We start from the raw sequence: 20,669 nt of genomic DNA on the forward strand, positions 1-20,669 counted from the left end.
ATGTTTAAGGAACGAAAGGTCCAACTTTTGAGTTTACCTTGTAATTTTTGGAGGATGTTTTGCCAGCATTTGTTTCTTAGTGGGGTGTCCAAGAGGGGCATACCCAGGTATTTAGTGGGTAGGGTGCCAGTACTGAAGCCTAGGATTCTAGCAAGGTAGGTCTTCACATTTCCTTGGGTGTTGAAGAAGAATATACAATATTTGTCATTATTGATCATGGTTCTCAAGGCTTTCATAAAGGTATTAAGGATATTTATTATACTTCTGGCTTCCCTCAGGGTGGCTTGGCAGAAGAGCATAATATCGTCCACAAATCGTTGGTGGGTGATGGGCAAGTCATTCCCCTAAATTCTTAGCCCTTGGAGCTGGGAGGAGCTTACCTAATACTTTATGTACCTACCCAGCCCATTTGATGCTATGATGAACAGGAAGGGTGAAATCAGGTTCCCTTGTCTCAGACCTCGAGATGGATTGAAGGTCTTGGTGGGGTTTCCATTAAGAAGGATGGAGAAGATCAGTAAGGATATTAGAGCTAGGATCTAATTGATCCATCTTTGATAAAAGCCATATGCTTTGAGGATGCTCGTGAGGTAGCCCTAACTCAATCTATCATAGGCTTTTGAAAGATCTAGTTTAATCATCATACCTAGAAGCTTCTATGCTTTAAGGGATTGGATTACCTCCTGTGAAGAAATAAAGCCATCAAGGATTTTAAAACCTTCCACAAAGCCTGTTCCGGGGAAATGAGATTGGGGAGGAGCAGTTTTAGGTGTTTGACAATCAGGGTGGCGATAATCTTGTAAATGACATTACACAGGGAAATTGGGCGAACTCCTTGAGGATCCTCAGATTTAGTTGACTTAGGAATTAGCGTAATAAAGGTAGAGTTGAGGCTAGGACATACCTTTTGTTTACATATTGATTCCTCGACAACCTCCATAATATCTTGCCCCATGAATGGCTAGGTAGCTTGGTAGAATTCAATAGTGAAACTGTCAGGGCTTCTTTGACACGCCTTTCACGATTTCCTCAACTTCCTCTTTGGTGACCACTCGCATTAGTGGCTTGTTCTGATCTACTGTTATCTTCTTGGGGATTTGCTGAGTGATTCTTTGAGTGACTTCCTCCCTGTTTTCCATGTTCTCAATGAGCAGGTCCTTGAAGTGATTGACCAAAAATCATTCCATCTCTTCATGTTCTATTATACATTTCTCATATGCTTTTTTAAGAGAGTAAATGCAGTTGTGCTACCCGTGGTTCACCATAGCTTTATGAAAGACCTCATGTTGTGTTTTCCTTCCTTCAGCCATTGCACCCTCGATTTTTTCCTCCACATAATTTCTTCCTATTGTCTTCGTTCCTCTATTTGGTTGATCAGTAGACCTTCCTCTCGCACCATTTCTTCCATTCTTCACTCGTTTATCATCTTTTGTTGGATGTCTGCCATACGTTGGCTGAGTTCTATCTAGTTTATAAGGATATGCCCAAACTCCTCCTTATTCCACTTTTAGAGTCTCTTCTTTAATTCCTTCAACTTCAATTGGAAGGTATGCATTCTGTTGCGACCTTGTTGGGTACTTTGTGTCAACCATTGCTCCATATTTGGCAGGATATCCTAGTTTTTGAGCCAAAATTCTTCAAATCTAAACAGCCTATTCTTAGCTCTAGATTTTCAATCCACTTCTAGGCGAACCGACCAATGATCCGACCCAATACATGGGAGGATCAGTGCCTCTATGAAGATATCCTTGCTCCTAAGTTGTTTAGAGATTAGGAACCTATCCAGGTTGCAAGCTACTTGGTGTATACCCCCTCTTCTGTTGTTCCAGGTATGGATACCATTGATTGTTTCTTTATCCACTAGCCGGAGGTTATTGATGGCTTCACTGAAGGCTTCCATGTACGGGTCAACCCTCCTTATTCCTCCCTTTTTTACCCCTAGGGATGTGATCATATTGAAGTCCCCCCTACTATCCATAGCTCGTCTGGGTATATATTCCTCAGAGCCCACAAGCTGTGGAGGAAGGCTCCTCGTTCGCCTAAGAGGTGTGGGCCATACACCCCAGACAATAGTGCCCATTCGCTTGATCCTAGGATTTGGAATTTTCCTATGAGGATTCGGGGTAAACTTACCCATTCTTCAAACTTCACTTCTGTCGGGTTCCATAAGATCGCCAGTCCGCCTGCGCTCCCATTTGCATCTTGGGAAATGACTTGGTATTATGGCCTGAAGTTTTCCATTATGTCTTTTAACTTTTTTTCCTTGATTTTAGTCTCTTGTATTATCATTATACTTGGCTTCTCCTTTTTTAGTCTCTCTTTAAGGCACCTTTGTTTGCCTCTGCTATTGAGGCCTCTTATATTCCAGGTTGTGATGATCATTTTAACAGTTTTATCGGTTGTTGAAACACCTCCAACAATGGCACTACTCTTCCTGAGTTCACCAGTAACTCCCCTACCATTTGTATGGATCCATTCATCGTTTTCCTGCCTCTTCCCCGCCGCCCCCTTTTCCTTCTATTCCTGTCTCCTGGCTTTGGTTTGCTTGAGCCCCCAATTGTTCAGGTTGGCTTATGATTGCAGAGTTCTCCTTATCTCTATATCCTTGGAGCGTTTCCTTGTAGAGTTGTTTCTGGTCTTCTGGGATGAACCTCTCATCCAAGTTTCTCCATTCCTGCAATAACCTCTTCATAACTTGTTCCTTTACGCTAAGATCTTCTTTCTGGTTGTCTATTTCCATTAGGGTTTCCACCATTTGCATGTTTTCTTCCATTCGTTGCGCTTCCTCGATCATCACTTCCTTCTTCCCCCCCGCTTTTCTCCTTTTCCCTCCTGGTTTTCTTTTTCCTGAGAGGTGTCCTCCATCTCCACCTCTAGACCTTCTACTTGCAAAACTGAAAATCTGTTTTGCGGCCTTTGCTCCTTTTATGTTTGATGTGCCTTGTGGTTCCTGATTTGTCGAAGGGTTCCTTTTTTCCTTTTCACTTCTTTGTACCCATCTTTTTCTGCTTGCGCCCTATGGTCGCCTTCCTTTTCCTCCACCGAGTGGTAACCTGGTTGGTTTAGGGGGAAAGATTGGAACAGGTGGCCATATTCATGGCATATGCAATAGCAGAATGGGATGTGTTCATAGTCTATTGGTTGTGGCCATGCATCATCATGGTACTCTATCTTGATGTAGTCTGGAAGCAATTCCATTATATGAATGTAGACACAGATTCTGGCGTAGGAGGTGTATCGCCCTTTTCTGGTTGAATTCGTGACCTTTACAAAAGTGCCGATAGAGATTATGATGCCTTCTAGTATCTCCGGGTCCCAAAAGTCCATTGGGAGGCTGAAGAGTTGAACCCATATTGGGGCTGCTAGGAGTTTCTTCTGGGTTGGGTTGTAGCATTCTTCTTAGTGTCTGATGAACAGGCCAACATTGTTGAAGAAGTATGGCCCATCTTCAAATATCCTTTCTTTATCTTCCAGGTTTGAGAATATCACTGTGAAAAACCCCTTTTCTCCTAGCTTGAGATCTGTGTGCCCTTTTGGCTTCCATCAGTATTGAATCCGCTTTATCAGTTCTTTTTATGTCAGTCATGCCCCTATGAATTTGCAGATGAGTGCATGGTCCTTCATGTACATTCTATATTCTTCAAGTTTATTATTGGGGATGACGAATCTAGTTTTTGTTGCAACCCTTGGAAGACATCTCCCACCCAGTCCTGCCTGCCATTTGGCTCCAAAATCGATATCCCTTTACCTTTTCCCCCATTCTGACCTGCCACACCATACTGGATTGATGCTCCTACTGCTACTTTCTTGTAGGAGGGGTTCCCCACCCCCCAATCGTGCCGCTCATCCTTTGCTTAGCCGTTGTCAACCACTAGGTGCGGCCTCTAGTTTATTCTTATGCTGCAGGTTTGCCAGGGTTGAAGTCAGGCTTCCTGAAACCCTAGTCACTGACTCGACTTGTTCGCTCTACTCCCATGCATCAATAAATGATTAAAACAATTTTCAATAGGCGATGAATAGATAACATTATAACAATGTCTAAAATAAAATAATCAATACATTAATGTATTAAATCTAACGAATAATTTTTATAAATCTTGTAACACCTTAGTTTTGATCCCATATTAGCATTTTAGAATTGTTTATATTATGAACAATTGATAGGCTAGTGATATAATATAAGATCCTGTTGACAACTAATCATGGGGATTGGGTGAACAATTGTAAATAATGTAAATAACAAATAATGGAAAAGGAAGAATCTTCGGGAGGTGAAACTTGTTGTCCTTGGTCCACATCCGCTAGTAAGGACACTCGATTCATATGTTTGATGGCAAAGTTGAGGTGATAAAAGCATCATATCACTCACTTGTCATGATGATGATAGAAGAAGAAAGGCTTCTCAAGCTGCAAGGTACCTCTACTCGTGCACAAAATTTCTCATACAATTCTCATTATGATGAAGGTACATTTCCATCAAGTTTATTATGGCATGCTAGATTTGGACACTTGACCTATGACAACCTTCGCTTGTTGAAGAAAAACGGTGTTACCGGTTTGCCTACAATTCCTAGGAAACTTAAGCAAAGTGATGCTTGCATTCTAGGAAAGCATAGAAAATAGTATTTTCATGATTCACATTCTAGAGCACATAGAAAACTTGAACTCATTCATTCAAATTTATGTGGTCCAATGCATGTTCCTTATGCAAATGGAAATAAATATATGATGACATTTATTGATGACTACACCAGAATGTGTTGGGTTTATTTATTGAAGAACAAATCTGATGCTTTTCAAACATTAAAGAACTTTCATACATGGATTGAAAATTATGCACAATATCATATTGGCTCTATTTGCACTGGTAATGGAAAAGAATACTCTTCAACTGAATTTGAAAACTATCTTTGCCAGCATGGGATCAGACATCAAACAATTGTGCCTGATAATCCTAAACAAAACGAAGTCGCTGAAAGAATGTATGGGGCAATCTTAAATATGGTATGTTCCATGATGTTTTTAAAGAATGTAAAATTGATGTTTTGGGCTGATGCGGTTCTATGTAGTGTGTATGTAAAGAATAGATGTCCATCTAATTCTATTAGAAACAAGACTCATGAAATGTGGTCAGGCCACATTCCTTCGGTAAAGCATCTCAAGGTCTTTGGTTCCACCTATTATGCCTTGATACCAAAGGTACATAGAAACAAACTTAGTGCAAGGAGCTGTAAGTGTATCTTCTTGGGGTATTCAAACACCTCTAAAGCATATCGTCTCTATGATGAAGTTAATAAAAAGTTTGTTGTATCTAGAAATTTAATTTTTCTTAAATCTTCCAAAGCTGACAATGTTATTCAACGGTAACCTGATCGCTTGGATAGATTCACAAATTCAAAATCATTTCAAGAATTTGATAATAAGATTCCATATCTTGAAGGGGGGACTCCTATACTGGATCAATTTGTGGAATCTTCTTCTAAAGCACTCTTTCCCCCACATGAAACTCCAACCGTTGATGATACTTTGAGTGATGTGATTGACAGAATTGGGAGACTCAATCTTGATTTAGTCCCAACTCAATCAAATGAGCAGCCTGAGCCATCTTAGAAAGGTCCCCCAAAGTGGCTGACAAAGACACTTGAAAGTGTTCATCCTGATGAAGTTGGAAATACATGAACAAGAAATTAAAGCAGGCAAAATGGAGGTGATGTAGATGATTATGATTCACCCCTTGATATGGATGTTTCTTATGATTGTGAATTGAATTTGCCTACAGATTTTGAACCAAATTTCTTCAAAGAAGCCGCTTCTCATGATGAATGGAAAGAAGTGATGCAAAAGGAGTATGATGCCTTGATAAAGAATGGCACTTGGAAGCTGGTTGATCCTCCATTGGGAACCAAACCAATTGGATGCAAGTGGGTCTACGAGAACAAGTCTAAAGCTGATGGCTTACTTGACATGCAAAAATCCAGGCTTGTGGAAAAAGGTTTTACAAAGAAGGAAGGGGTCAATTATGAGGAGACTTTTGCCCCCACAACAAAATGAGCTACCATCCAGACACTCTTTTCCCTAACAATTCAGAACCGTTGGAAAGTCTATCAAATGGATGTAAAAACTGCTTTCTCGAATGGATAGCTGAAGGAGAATGTTTTTATACCTAGCCTAAAGGATTTGCTGTGAAGGGACATGAACATAAAGTATGTAAACTTTTTAAATCCCTGTATGGCTTCAAGCAAGCAGCGTGAGCCTGGTATCAAATGTTAATTGAGAATCTTCTAAAACTCAATTTTAAACATCATGATCTTGATGATGCAACTTTGTTTGTCAAGAAAGTTGGAAAAACAACTATAAATCTTGTGGTAGATTATATTTTGATGATAGGGAACAATGAGAGCTACATTGCATCCATAAATAGGAAATTGAGGAAAGGTTTTGAAATGACTGATTTGGGATATGTTTATTACTATCTTTCTATTGAAGTAACTCAACATCCAAAGTCTATATTCATTTTTCAAAAGAAGTACATTGGATATTTTTTGAATAGGTTTGGCATGGCTGAGTGCAATCCTCTAACTACTCCAATGGAACAAAACTTAAAGCTCACATCCTCTCAAGGAAAAGAATTTGAGGATGCAACAAAGTACAAACAACTTGTAGGAAGTCTCAACTACGTGACTACTACCAGACAGGACATTTCGTTTGTTGTTGGAATCCTCTCCAGGCTTATGCAAAATCCTTGTGAGGGACATTAGTCTACTGCAAAAAGGGTTCTAAAGTACTTGAATGGAACTCAAGACTTTGGACTCAAGTATACACAGGTGGGCGACTTCAGCTTGATTGGATACTCTGATTCAAACATTGATGGAGACAAAGAAACTGGGGTATCTACTTCTAGTTATGCTACATGAGTCTTGGATCGGGAGGTGTCTCCTGGAGATCACACAAACAATTAGTTCCAGCAGATTCCACAACAGAGGCAGAATATGTGGTAGCAGCTGAGGCAACAAAAGAACTTGTGTGGCTCAAGAATGTTTTGGAATATTTGTAGGTAAAACAAGTACATTCAACTCCACTCATGATTAACAACGCCTTTGCAATAAAGTTGGCCAAGAACCCAAGGTACCATGATCAAACGAAACACATCAATACAAATACCATCTGATTTGACATCATGTTGAGGCCAAGACAATCCATCTACACCATTGTTCCACTAATGAGTAGATTCAATACATCTTCACCAAAGTTCTTGGAAGAGAAAAGCTTGAAATATTCATAACGATGCTTGGACTCACCAACATCCCTTTAGATTAAGGGGGGGAATGTTGACACCTAATCATGGGGATTGGGTGAACAATTGTAAATAATGTAAATAATAAATAATGGAAAAGGAAGATTCATGGGGAGGTGAACCCAAAAGTCATTCCCTCATGTATATAACTATGAACAATCTAAATGAATAAACATAGTTCATTTTGAGGAGTTACCTTCTCGCTTGACATATCCATCTTTACTCTAGATCTACCAAGTGCCATCTTTACTCTACATCTACCAAGTGCAGAGAGAGATCAAATAATTTTTCTCTCTATTCCAGTTTTCATATCATGATATTTGATCCCTTTTGGTGCTTAGTAGATCCAGAGTAAAGATGGATCTATGCTAGTTTGATTCCCCCCTTTAAATATGCTACATTCCACATGAATACCATGGGTCAATACCATGTGCCATCTTTATTTTTATTAATGTTAATATTATGGTTAATAATGTTTTTTTTGCATGGTATTAATAATAATTTGGGCCATGGTATTTGGCCCATATGCTTCATCTAAATAAAAACTCTTTTTTGAGTGTTCGTAAATATAAAGTGACTTGTGGAGTAAATATAAAAACATGTTTTTTTATTTACCATACCTCTCCTTTATTTATATTTTTATTAATTTACCATACCCCTTTTATAAATATGGTATTTGACCGATGGTATTAAAATGGTATTTGGCCCACAGGCTTCACCTAAATAAAACCTCTTTTTTAAGTCTTCGTAAATAGAAAGAGGTTTATCGACTAAATATAAAAAGAGGTTTTATTTATTTACCATACCTCTAGTTTATTTATATTTATATTTATTTACCATACCTTTGGAGTAAGTATAAAAAGAGGTTTTATTTATTTACCATACCTCCACTTTATTTATATTTGTATTTATTTACCATACCTATTTTTTGAGTGTTCATAAACCTCTTTATATTTTAAATTTATATTGTGTTTATATATAATAATAATTAGATTGATTTCTAAATAGGGATGACATTAGATTAAGAATGTTAAATGTTAAACATTACATGTTAAGTGTTAAATGTTTACATTTACGTCTATGTTTACGTTTATGTTTACATGTTTATGTGAGATCTACCCCCATACTGGGCTATTGAGCACCTCTAGCTGCAACAAGCTTTGTACATGGAAAAATAAGAAAATGAAATACACCATTGAATATTTGTTGTAGGATGGACATGCATAGATTCATACGGGGCTATGATTTCAGAAGAGAGGGGCTTGAAAGGGTGCCTACGGAAAAAATTCCATATCCTTAGAATCCAATGTTGTTTTCGTAAAATAATTATCATTTCCATATAGTCCTCATTTGTCTTATTACAACAAATCATTGAATGCATATGTGAGGTTTGTAGAAGAATCACGTTAGCAAGTTATTGAAGCATGGGTTTATGTACACTAATGTAGATGGTGGGTGGGAGAGTCATTTGAGTTATGAATGATAGGATGGGCTTAGTAGAATAGCCTGTGGAAAATGTGAGAGTCAGGTATAGATGAAAAAAGTGAGAAGTGAATTTTTATTTGGTATAGGGATTAATCAAAGGCACATACATTGTATGTTCCAATAACAAAGAAGTTGATAATTAGGAGAGATGTTTAATGGAAATAAAATGAAGAAGGGGATGGAAGCATTGATAAATGTATAACAATTGAGCAATAATACCTTAGTAAAGGATGACATAGAGGAACAACTTTTCCAAGGAGTTCAACAAGATTTGCAAATCCTGTCATCAATGAGAAATACTTCAACAAGAACTCCATGACATTCTATTCTAGGTAAGTCACCTATTCCAAAAACTTAGTATTCTCCAACTACTCGATCAAATAGCGAATTTGATGCCTTAAGGACTAGAATGAGTAGCAGTTTGAGAGAGATCTATGAAAACTTAGTTGAAAATTCATATTTTGCACTATTTACTTATCAATCAACATTATTTGAAGAGGCAATGAAAGATGAAAATTGGGTCAATGGAATGGATGACATAATGGATTACATAGAGAAAAATAATACATGGGATCTAGTAGAATTACTAGAAGATAAAAATTGCACATATCTTCAATGGGTATACAAAAAAAAAAAATCAATGATAAAGGATAAATAGAAAAGTATAAGGTTAGGTTCGCAGTAAAAGGATTTGCACAAAAGGCTTGAGTGGATTATGGTGAGACATTTACACCATTTGCAAGGGTATGTATAGCTAGAATTATCTTAGCCATAGGAATTGAGAATAGATGGAAAAGATATCAGATTGATGTAAAGTCAACATTCTTTAATGGAATTTAGAATAAGAATGATATGTGGAGCAACCACTAGAATATGTGATAAATGGTTGCAAAAATAAGGTATATGAGTTGGAGAAATCTCCCTATGGACTTAACCAACCTCCTACAACTTCGTATAGTAGGAATGATTCATGTCTAATTAACAATGGATCCAGTAGAGGCAATAATGAACCTACATTGTATAAAAGGGTGAATGAGAAAGGAAAATTTTAAATCAACTATGAAGAAAATTTTTGAAATGGCTAATTTAGGGTTAATAAGATTCTTTCTTAGTATTGAAGTCATTCAATCAGATAAAAATATTTTTGTGGTTCAAGTAAGGTATTCCATGGATGTGATCAATAGGTTCAAGATGATGACTTTTAAACAAGCACTGAGTCTAACTGTAACATGAAGAAAGCTCGGTAATGTAGATATAACAAAGCAGTTATAACATCTGTTGTAAATGCAACTCTATTCAAGAAATTGGTTGCTAGTTATATGTATCATATCACCACTAGATCAAACATTATGTATGTTTCCAGTTTGGTTTCTAGATTCATGGAGTCTCCAAAAGACTCACACTAACAATTAGGAGAAATAATTCTGAGATAAATTGTTGTAAAGGTAGAACATGACATATTATGCTCCAGTGTTAATAGCGATATTTTAGTTGGATACAATGAGAGTGGCTTTGTAGGTAGCTTGGATGAGAAGAAGAGTGTTTCATGATATGATTTCATGGGCATCCAAGAAGTAGCCCACTATGACAATATCATTAGTGGTAGCTGAGTGTGTAGCACCAATAGTAGCATTTTGTCAAGAAGCTTAGTTATGCAAATTATTGGGTGATCTACAAGAGGAATCAACTACAATATATTGTTGCAACAACTTAATGATAGCTTTGAAGAAGAACCATGTTTTTCATTACAAAAAACAAGAATATTGATACAATAGGTCACTTCATCCGAGAGTTCATAAACAATGGAGAAATCCATTTAGAATCTTGTAAATTGAAAGAATAATTAGCTCACATATTCACAAAGACATTGAAAAGAGGTATATTTGAGTTTCATAGACAAAACTTAGATGTTGTAAGCCTATGTGAGATTTACACCAATAAGCACTAGTGGTCATAATTAAAAAAGAGGGCTAGAGATAATTAACCACAATAAGTACCACTTTGGTTGTAGTTTTTGGCAGCTTATTTTTCTGTTTTTGACAACTTATTTTTTAGGAAGTACAAGTCATACACGTGTAGGCAAATATTAGCATTCCTATTATTAATTATTTTGGCTCTATTCAAATTAGAAAATATATCTCTATTATACTATTATGTAAATATGCAGTTCTTCCTATGTCCATCCAACAAACAATCATCCATTTCCTTATATTCTAATACTCCTTACCAGAATAAAAACACCAATTAAAACTCATCAGATTATTTACTATAATCTAATGGTTAATCATCTCTCCTGTCACATCCTCCCCTCCCATCTTCCCATCATAGCCCATAGGAAAACAACGATCAACAACTTTATCTACCACCTCGGCTTAATCCTTTCTGCTAGGTCGGTGGCTTCTGCGGTGGGGTTGGCTCAGGCTGGATTGCTTGTGTAGTGGGTCACCTCCCGCCTAGCTTTCTCGGGGCCGAATCGTTTCTTTAATTTTCCCAAGAAAGGTAGTGGAACCTAGCGTGCTTAGCCTTCGGAACATCGGTGCGACGGGCGCCGGGCGAGGTCGTGCATGCGGGCGTGCTGAACGACGGAAGTGCGACGGGGCTGCGACGTTTGTGCGACGATAATGCAACATTACATGCGACATAAAAGCGACGATATGTGCAAACACTTAATGCGACTAAGTGTGAGCGTGAGCACTTTTATATGCGATATAAAATATACGGAAGCCGACTTGTAATAGAGTTACATGGCATATGTTAATGAGCTTGTGGGGTCGGCCATGGGGCTGCACACCCCTTAAAACATACACATGGATTGGTATAAGTAAAAGAAGCATGAGGCTCATTTGAAGCCATCGAACTCTCATTCACTTCTGCGCATGAGGGAAGGGTAAAACCTGCGCAAGGGAGATAAGGACTGCGCATATCTCATGCGTAGGATATCTAAGTGCAGATTTGGATTTTCTTATGCCGGTTGAAGTGTAGGCAAAGCGTGCCGAGGTTCGGGTTGTATGTGCAGGACTTGGTAGAGAGGATAAGTGGCTCGAGTGAGCACTTCTCTTTGTGCAAGGGTGCACATGATTGTAAAAGGCTGTTCTATGCCTTGGTTGTAAAATATTCTAAGTATAGACTTGGAGTTTTGCCAAGTATACTTGATGATTGTATTATTGAAAAACTGATATAATATATTGTCGGGCAGACTTGTTCAGGAGTTGCCCCTCCCCTTTATACTTGTTGCAATTGTTGATGTTCTTGGTTAATTGCATGATGATAATGAATGAGTATGGGCTTCATTAAATATAAAGGATAATTGCTTTTACTTAGTTGCGAAACACAAGCTAAGTATGTTAATGTGAAAGTAGGCGTAGTCCACGAATGTTAGTATTGGTGAAAAGAACACGTTCAGTGGTGCCGCACCTTGCTACAAGCAGTTGGAAGACTACCGCAGGTGTAGGGACATGACATAGCAGAAAATTCAAGCCCTGTAAACAAAGCCCGTTAATATAACCCGACCCAAATAAAGCCAAGATGGCGGAATGAAAAAAAGCAATGTAATCTCTAGAAAAAAATTTCCCTAGATTTTCTGGCTCCGGAAGGGGATCCGGTCTCAACTAGATCCTACAATTATTTTAACCATTTCACATTAGTGAATTTATTAATGCTGAATGAAAAGGCGTCGAGCTTAGTTTGCCAAAATTAGGAAAGGATAAATATGATGCAAGGGAAGGCATGCGTAATCATTTTAAAGCCACAATTTCCCGATGATAGTAGACTCAAGTTATGCATGGCTATTTGCTTAATATTAAATTTTCGTGATCCAAGTGGATTGTCAAATTATGCCATCGTCATGGATGACACACGCGTTAAGAAATTGTGAACTAACTGGACAGTCAATGTCAATGCCATGCAATATATATAGGCTACCGGCTGTTATTTAGGATTTTATGTTAGAAGCCTACCTAGCAACAACTATATAAAGAATCACAACAGCGTGGTAGGGTAAGGATGAATCTGCAGACTCATCATCAACTAAAATATGAAAAATTGCACGCAAGCGTTTACTTGGATAACGGCCAACAGATTTATGGAGAATAGACAATTACGTAATTACAATGACATATTTTTATTTTTACTTCAAAATAGAAACATAGATGCAACTGTGTTGAAATCATTCGGATTCAGACCGACTATGCTTAAAATCATTCTGATTCTCAAAGCAATACGACAAGACTCTACATGTTTGAAAACACGACCAAATATTAAAAAAGAGCATGGTTAGAGAAGGAGAAGCCTGTTGACTGGTAGGTCTTAATTTGCACAGAAACCCTAATTTATTTCACCTTTTATTACTTATCGTACACGACTGCAATTAGTTATCGTGTTACAAGATTTTAACTATGTGCTACGCGAAGACTGTTTGTGAAACCCGCAAGGTTGCAATTAGCTGTATAGCTACAAGTTTTTAACTATGTGCCAGCTGCAGAGTTCTATATAAGGCATTCCATTTACAATTGTGTACATGCAACTGAAAGAAACATAGATCTGCATACTGTCAAGAAAGAAATTATTAGTATTAGAGTTGGCCATAAAATCTGAAAATGGATCCTCAAGGAGCTCCTGAGGGACCAGGAGGCAGGAGTGGTCCTGGTCCTGGTCCTCACCCTCATCCTGACCCTCCTGGTCCTGATGGTGGGTGCTGCGGCCCTTGCGGTTGTTTAGATGCATGGTATATCTGAAAATATTATCGCGGCATTCTGAATGTTGAGATATCTAATTTTTTTCAATCATGTAGTTTTTGGTGGTTTGAATTTGGTTTACTGAGTTTGATATCTTGCTAACAGAAATGACCATTTGATGCAGCTTATCCTTCCTCTGTTGCGGCTGGTGTCCTCGAGATCGTCCTCCTCCTCCACGAAAATGAAAAATCAAAGAATGACCAGATACATATTCGTTTACAACACCATGGACTTCAATATTTTTATGGCTTGCCCTTACAATAATCAAAGATGCGATGCTGTTTATGGGAGTTTGTGTCTCATAAAACTAGTTGATTCAGTCAACCAGTATCATTGATTGGATATATATGTATTAAGCCAGAATTAAGTTTTATATGTACTTTACTAATTTTATTTTATATTATTGTTCAGAAATAATGTAAAAAAAAAAAAAAATCAAATATTTATTTAAATTTATGAAAAAAATGCATTTATGTTATCTTTATCTATTTATGGATTCAACTTAGATTATGTATATTTTGTATTATTATGGATGTAACAGCATCACATAATCTTTTAAGTGTAATAGTATGATTGGAGGGAAACTGCCATTTTGTATTCTCTTTTTGCATATTATGTTTTCTGAACAAAATAATTATATATATATAGTTTTACAATTATATATATATAGTTTTACAGATACCAGTCTGTTTTAAAAAGATTTACATTATTTAAAAAAACAAATGATATTTCTCGTGATTTTTACCGAAAAAAATCTCTCTAACATTTAAATTATTTAATATAATTCATCGTTCAATTAGAAATTCTCAGTCTGTAACCAAAATAGAAGTTTAAGCCCAGTACTGTATTGAAATAAAATAAAAAGTTACAAAAACGATCGAATCTACAGATAAACCCAAGTGAATGGGAGTGACAATTTGACATCTTGAGGAACCGAATCAACTCCCACTCACACGACATGATATCAGGTTAACCATTGTCATTATACTCTCAGGATATATTAAAGCAGCCTAATTTTTATTATTATCATTGTACTCTCTAGATATATTAAAGCATCATTATACTCTCTAGATATATTAAAGCAGCCTAATTCCAAGAGGCCTTTGTAAGACATAAAATCAATCAAAAAATTAGAAACACTCTTTACCATTAACTAAGCTAGCCACGCTAGCTAAAATAAAATATTATAAAAACCAATTCTCAAAATATCGGCATAGAAACTAGGTATACTTTGACAACAATCCATTCCACGACTGGTCTAACAGCAATCCTGATAATTTGGGCAGAGTAGAGAAGCCTTGTATAAGTGGTTACATAATTAATTTTCGATATTAATTTTCGATATTAATTTTGGGTTTTTAGGTAGTTATTGGAGTCCAAAAATTCCAAGAAATTAATTCAATTATTTTAAAATATATTGTACATCGTTTAAAAAAAATTAAAATTACATAATATATATTTGATTTGGTTTACCAGCTTTTTGTATTTACAGTGGTTTCAGAGCGGGAAGTTTATCAGCGTGTTGATGGATGAGCCACTAGTTTTGTGGCGATCCAGAACTTTGGGGTTGTTTATCCGCCTGTTGATTGATGAGCCACTAGTTTTGTGGCGATCCAGAACTTTGGGTAGTTTATCCGCCTGTTGATTGATGAGCCACTAGTTTTGTGGGGATCCAGAACTTTGGGTAGTTTATCCGCCTGTTGATTGATGAGCCACTAGTTTTGTGGCGATCCAGAACTTTGTAGTTTATCCGCCTGTTGATTGATGAGCCACTAGTTTTGTGGGGATCCAGAACTTTGCGTAGTTTATCCGCCTGTTGATTGATGATCCAGTAGTTTTGTGGCCATTCAGAACATTGGGTAGTTTATCCGCCTGTTGATTGATGAGCCACTAGTTTTGTGGCGATCCAGAACTTTGCGTAGTTTATCCGCCTGTTGATCGATGAGCCACTAGTTTTGTGGCCATCCAGAACTTTGGACGGGAAATTTTGCAGAAGATTCTTAGTCAACGGATTGTGGCGCGCTGGGGGCAAAACGGTTATCTCTTTGATTCGTCGTTGGGCGTGTTGTTAACTGGAATATTCAAACAGAACGAAAAATACAAGTCTGTCGGCAAAACATTATACCAATTGAGACCACCTGTACTTTATCGAAGCCGACGAGGATTGGGGGCCGAACATGCAGAAGCTGTGATCTGTTCAGACATTCAACAATTGCAGTTGCTTTGACGTTGTCATCTTTAAATAATGAAGGAACCCTTCCATATCGATATATGCTGAAAATCTAAGTTGTGGTGGTAACCACAACGGTTACAAAGGTATATTTTTACCCATTTCTACGAAATATTCTTTCCTGATTTCCCTAACCTGTTATCAGATTGGTTGTCGAAGGTTATTGAGTAAAAGACGTACTACCGGGGAGGTGAGGTGAGTCTGAAGTATGGACCCTTGAACTAATTCAGAGGTTCAAATTTATTGATAATAAAATCGTTTGTGCAGTAGACTATTGCCTTTATAGTCAGAAGTCTTACAGCGCTGCAGAAAGAGACTTCGATCCCGAGAATCTGTGTTTTTCTGAATCATCCTACAGTGCTTGCATTAACCGAGTTTCGATTAGCTGAGAAGGGTTGAACTTTCATGCCCCTGGCCATCGTGAAGGTTGAACGAGGTGATAGTTATATCTGGTCGTTGACGTTCAAGAGAAGGAGAAAATCCTCAAAGTGCATGGTCTATGGACGAGAAACTTTGAAACTTGCGTAATTTATACCCAATTCGAAACCATTTGACTGGCACCGTCTCGCATCGCGTTCCTTTCAGTTAGAAATAGAAACCGAGCAGCATTCTCAGATCGAGTTCTCGCCCGCAGCGGAATACGTGGAGGCAAAGACGGAACATAACATTTATTAACTGTAAATCAAATCTGGGAGTTGTTGCACGAATTGATACGGATTGTTGTTAAACAGGAACCAGAGAAACAGTGAATGAATGGTGAATGAATGCCGAGCCATATTTCCTAGGAGTAGTCTAGCGAGGCGGAGGAATTGTCCGGTCTCCGTTGCCGCCCGGAAAAACCTCCGCTCCGACAACCGGACAATTCCTCCGCCCTCCGCTACCCTACGCGAGCTCCGCCCACCTCCACCACCACGAGCTCCGCCACCTTACGCGAGCTCCACCACCACCACGAGCTCCGCCACCTTACGCGAGCTCCACCACCGCCCGCATTAACTGCGTCTGACAGGAGGATCGCTGTCTGCCGTGAGTTAATTCCGAATTTTCAATTCGAATTCCGGTTTTTCACGCGCTGCTCTTAACCAATTCGACCTGGCACTCCACAGCTCCCTCCCCTGCAGTTCACCAGGTCACCAGAACACTCCGAAAACTCACAGAACGGACTGACTCGCGCCTGCAGCTCACCAGCACAACGGAAAAACTCACTCCGACGCTCTGCAGCTCACCACCTGCACCAGCCAGGCGAAAACCAGGCACGTTCAACACGTCGAACCCATGAACGGTGCATGAGTCTTGATTTCAAGGTAGCATTTGGTATCACCGAGCATTTATTTATTCATTCAAACCCTGTGTCATTTTAATCATAAATAATTAAGCAAATAAACCAAGTCCCTGTATTCTGAAACAAAAAGAGACTCGCGATGAACCCATGAACGGTGCATGAGTCGTGGTTTCAAGGTAGCAAGATTTGCTGACCAGACTTACAAGTGCCCTCGTTGTGGCATTGCATGCAGTTGCAGTATTGCTTTGGAGTTACATCTGGTGATGTCGCACAAGGTCACATTTTCAAAAGATAACTTGCCAGAATTGACACAAGTTTAATCAGCTACTTTTTGGCCCATCAAGTGATTGCTCCAAAGTCGGCATAAATCTGGAATGCCTTTTGGGGAAGTTGACCGTAATTGTCTCCAGGACCTTCCAGTTAAATCTTGACATTTTTGATTTAAAACATAATTCCCAAATAATTCCAAAAATTTTGTTTGTGCTTTATTTATCAGTGATGTAATGTAGAATGTGTTGGTGTATGCTTTCTAGCCATAATTCTAGGTTCTTTCCTTTTATGGCTGGATTTAATCAGTGCACCATGGTGCAATTATATTTCCTTTTCCTTTTTTCCTCGATTCCTTGACCCGGTATAAATGGAAAGCTTGTACCTTTTCTTTTTCTGTCTATCTCAGCTTGCTTTGGTGTTCTTGATATGCTGAATGATCATCAAGTATTGATTTTTTAGCATGCTTTCAGGGATGATTTATTAAATGATAAGTTACAAAATTGTTATGTGAGCTTGGTATTTTCTGCTTTGAATACTGACCCATTGTAAGAACAACAAGTCTTAGGTTGAATACGCACGAGTTCTGCTTGTGTCAGCTATATAATATATTTTGTTTTACTGTGGAGACGATATAAGTCACATTTTTATTAAAACTATTAACATAAAAAATTATCCATGAAAAATGCTTTTATGAAAGGCAAGGTGTTCATGCTTGTCCTGCACACCTTTGATTTCTTTAGGATGTCCTTGACTTCGAGGAAGCAGACAGCTTCTTTGAATGTCAAATAGCAAATATTTAATGACTCTGAAGAGCCAACCGAGAGAACTAGGTGAGTAGCCTTCAGACTTTCAAAAGAAAACAAAAAAGATCCGAAAGAGTCCATAGGAGCATTTGTATCTAGCAGTTAACTGCCACTGCATACCTGTAACATGCACTCAAGGACTGATTTTGAATGCTTTTTTCTCCTAATAGGTTGACAGGTTTGTAACAGAATCCATCTGATCCATTGGCAGTAACCTTATCCAGGGTAAGTAAATGGCTTGAAGCCCCTTTTTCGTATTTGGTTGAAAAACTCAAATGTGGCATTTGATCAAAAGCTAGTTCTAGGAGCTGTGCTTTATGTCCAAATCAATTGCCAGTTGTGATTTACCAGTTATTTAAGATCATCTTGCAAATTGAAACTGATTTTTAACTTGAACTTATGATTCCTATATAGGAGCGATACTCCATTTAAACTTTGAATGATTTGATCAATGTTTCACGTGTCAAGTTTTGCCAAGTCTCAATATGATGCTTAATAATTTCTATATGTTAGATCAACTATACTTACACTGCTATGAATAGATCAACCCTGGAGAGTGTCAGCGAAAATTAGACTGCCTATGTGGCAAAAGGCAACACCATGGTAAATGAAGGATTATGCTATACATAGCAGGACATTTTTCAATGCATCCGAATCAAACTATTCGTGAAGTAACGTAAAGGATGAGTGCATTTAATAAACACTATTGCATAGACCTAACAACTTTAGGTTACATGTACACTTGAGCAGAAAATAAATTGCAGATCTATGTGTCAAGCATAGACGTTTTAGGTATTATTGATTTATAAATTCTCAAGCATAGACGTTTTTGGTATAAATTGCAGATTTATGTCAACCATAAACATTTCAGGTATTATTGAGGTGTGATATTAAAAAAACATACATTTTAGGTATCATTGTAAGACGTATTGAAAAACTTAAAAGTGATTCCACGAGCTTAACGAGTAACTGGAAGGTAAGATTATATTATTGCAAATGCAAGGGCTTGACTAGCCACTGGAAGGTAGGATTATATCTATCAGAAAACGTGGAAGTAATGCAAAGTAATTTAGTTTCTAGCCTTTCCTAATTCTAAGGTTTGTTAATGTCCTACAACAGTGCCCTGCTTATAGAAAGAGATAAGGCAGGGGTTTTTCTGAGCTACCTTTATCCTATCTATCTGTTATTTCTTCTATTGGGATGAAGCAGTTGCTTCAGAAAACACACCCCAAGGTTGGGGGCCGGTACTGCATAACTTGAACTTTCTTCAGCCTTCATGCCAGGGTTGAGGGGCAACTGTTCCACCAAAATCATCTTGAGATTAGCACCTGCCTTCGTCTCTTTTTGAGATGTGCCATTTGGGTGGGAAAAGACCACAGTGAGAAGCGAACCCTGGGGGATGGCTTACCGCTCTGTTGACCTCACCAGTGAACTTATGCCCTGTTGGCAAATCCATCTGTTTTGATTTTTGGCAGATGTAATTTTGATATTTGAACATATTGAAAAATGCCTTTTGTGCACACTTTTAATATATCAAGTTCATTTGCTGTAACTGGTGTATTGTTGAAGATAGTAGAATTTCTTTGATTGTTGCTTATGGTTATTAAATTCTTCACGCAGATTGTTGAAATTGTTAAAGAGCTTGAGGGGACAACATTTGCACTTGAACGAACAGAAAAAGAAGTTGGTGATGAAGTCATTTCATTGCTGCGGCAAGATAAGGATCCCAGTAGTGGAAATGATACATCAGAAATGGATGTTTTTCATCGGGTGGCTACTAAGCTAAACATTATGTCTTCAAGAGCTGTGTTGTCAGAAAAAAGAGCCTTAAAGAGATTGCTTGATAAAGCATGCTCTGATAAAGACAAGAAGAAGGAGTCCATTATCATATATCTCTTGCATCTTTTAAGAAAGCACACTATGTTCTTCAAAAATGAGTATTCAGATGGTGCTGATTCCCCAAACTCAGGTTCATGTTCTCCATCCATCAGAGATTGCATTGGTGAGGTTAGTAGGAATGGAAGAAACATTGAACGTCGTGCTTCAAAGCTTCACTCATTTGATACAGCTGGAAAGGAAATTCCTGGAAGCTCAGGAAGCATTCCAGTACCTCTTGAAGAATTCAAATGTCCAATTTCTCTGCAACTAATGTCTGACCCTGTGATTATTTCATCTGGCCAAACTTATGAACGGGTTTATATAGAGAAGTGGATTAATGAGGATCCAAAAATTTTGTTTGTGCTTTATTTATCAGTGATGTAATGTAGAATGTGTTGGTGTATGCTTTCTTGCCATAATTCTAGGTTCTTTCCTTTTATGGCTGGATTTAATCAGTGCACCATGGTGCAATTATATTTCATTTTCCTTTTTTCCTGGATTCCTTGACCGGGTATAAATGGAAAGCTTGTATCTTTTCTTTTTCTGTCCATCTCAGCTTGCTTTGGTGTTCTTGATATGCTGAATGATCATCAAGTATTGATTTTTTAGCATGCTTTCAGGGATGATTTATCAAATGATAAGTTACAAAATTGTTATGTGAGCTTGTCCGATTTCCGGTGCCGCCCGGAAAAACCTC

The 20,669-nt window shown here is 37.9% G+C and overlaps 1 long non-coding RNA gene across 3 annotated transcripts in view; it reads left to right on the forward strand.

Moving 5' to 3' along the window:
* Positions 1–20,669, forward strand: part of LOC149209602 (uncharacterized) — a 77,817-nt gene that overhangs the window by 32,181 nt on the left and 24,967 nt on the right. The window contains exons 1-2 of one of the 3 annotated variants that reach the window (XR_016252237.1): positions 12,771–13,502; positions 13,637–13,990. The exons of 1 other annotated variant lie outside the window; for it this stretch is intronic. This is a non-coding gene — a long non-coding RNA (uncharacterized LOC149209602). Of the gene's footprint in view, positions 1–12,770; positions 13,503–13,636; positions 13,991–20,669 lie in introns of those variants that run through there. One more of the 3 variants, XR_016252234.1, reaches the window with a different exon arrangement.

Source organism: Pinus tabuliformis, chromosome 1_2 (genome assembly GCF_031772625.1).
Source record: "Pinus tabuliformis cultivar Carrire ecotype Pingquan chromosome 1_2, CPIR1, whole genome shotgun sequence".
NCBI classification, from domain to species: domain Eukaryota; kingdom Viridiplantae; phylum Streptophyta; class Pinopsida; order Pinales; family Pinaceae; genus Pinus; species Pinus tabuliformis.